Genomic DNA, 1403 nt, shown 5'->3' with positions numbered 1-1403 from the left:
TAGGCCGACCTTTCTTGGCAACTGCGGATGCTCACAATTCAATGTAGAACTGGAAATATGCAGTTGTCTTCGGCAACATGACTATGGAGCTGAACATCTTCAACATTGCCAAACAACCTCACAGTGCAGATGATGGAATTGTTGATGTGGATTTAATCGAAGCATTAGTTGATGACACTTTTCTTTCAAACTTTAGTGATGATCCTTTACAAACATGTTTAACTCACTTTGGTTTTGATTTTGATATTGACAGATCGGTTGATGAGGTCAACGCCCTGCTTGACTCAGCACCATCTATGGACACTAATAAATGGAAGTCAAGAGTTGAGCAACTAGCACCATCAGAGAAGCAACTCATTCCATCATCAGAATCACCACCGAAACTCGAGCTCAAACCATTGCCCAACACTTTGGAATATGCGTTTTTGGGAAAAGAAAGTACTCTGCCGGTAATCATCTCATCATCCCTCAATGATGAACAAAAAGGTAAGTTGTTGGATGTTTTAAAAGAGCACAAAGGAGCATTAGGATGGACCATAGCAGACATTAAAGGTATAAACCCAGTAGATTGCATGCATTACATTCACCTTGATGAAAATGCTAAAACTACTAGGGAGATGCAACGTCGGTTAAATCCTAACATGAAAGAAGTTGTTAGAACTGAGGTCCTTAAGCTATTAGATGCAGGTATCATTTACCCAATTTCTGATAGTTCATGGGTCAGTCCTGTACAAGTTGTCCCTAAAAAGTCAGGAGTCACAGTAGTTACCAATGCTGATAATGAATTGATACCCACTAGAGTGACTACAGGATGGCATGTATGCATTGATTATAGAAAATTGAATTCTGTCACACGTAAAGACCATTTTCCTTTACCATTTATTGATCAAATGCTTGATAGATTAGCAGGCCATGAATTTTACTGCTTTCTAGATGGTTACTCAGGATATAATCAGATTCCCATAGCACCAAAAGATCAAGAGAAAACTACTTTCACTTGCCCTTTTAGCACATTTGCATATAGGAGAATGCCATTTGGATTATGTAATGCACCTGCTACATTTCAACGATGCATGTTGAGCATTTTTTCTGATATGGTGGAACGATTCCTTGAAGTCTTTATGGATGATTTTTCTGTCTTTGGTGACTCGTTTGATCAATGTTTACATCATCTAACACTAGTTCTGCAGAGATGTATCGAGAAGAACTTGGTCTTAAATTGGGAGAAATGCCATTTTATGGTAAAACAAGGTATTGTTCTCGGTCACATCATTTCGAGCAAAGGTATTGAGGTTGACAAAGCCAAGGTGGATCTCATTTCTAATCTTCCTCCACCCAAAACAGTCAGAGAAGTAAGATCTTTCCTTGGGCATGCTGGTTTATATAGACGTTTCATTAAAGAT

Source organism: Citrus clementina, unplaced genomic scaffold, assembly GCF_000493195.1.
Source record: "Citrus clementina cultivar Clemenules unplaced genomic scaffold, Citrus_clementina_v1.0 scaffold_3, whole genome shotgun sequence".
In the NCBI taxonomy this organism is placed as follows: Eukaryota; Viridiplantae; Streptophyta; class Magnoliopsida; order Sapindales; family Rutaceae; genus Citrus; species Citrus x clementina.
The sequence above is the reverse complement of the archived record's forward strand: the minus strand, read 5'-3'. Positions refer to the sequence as shown.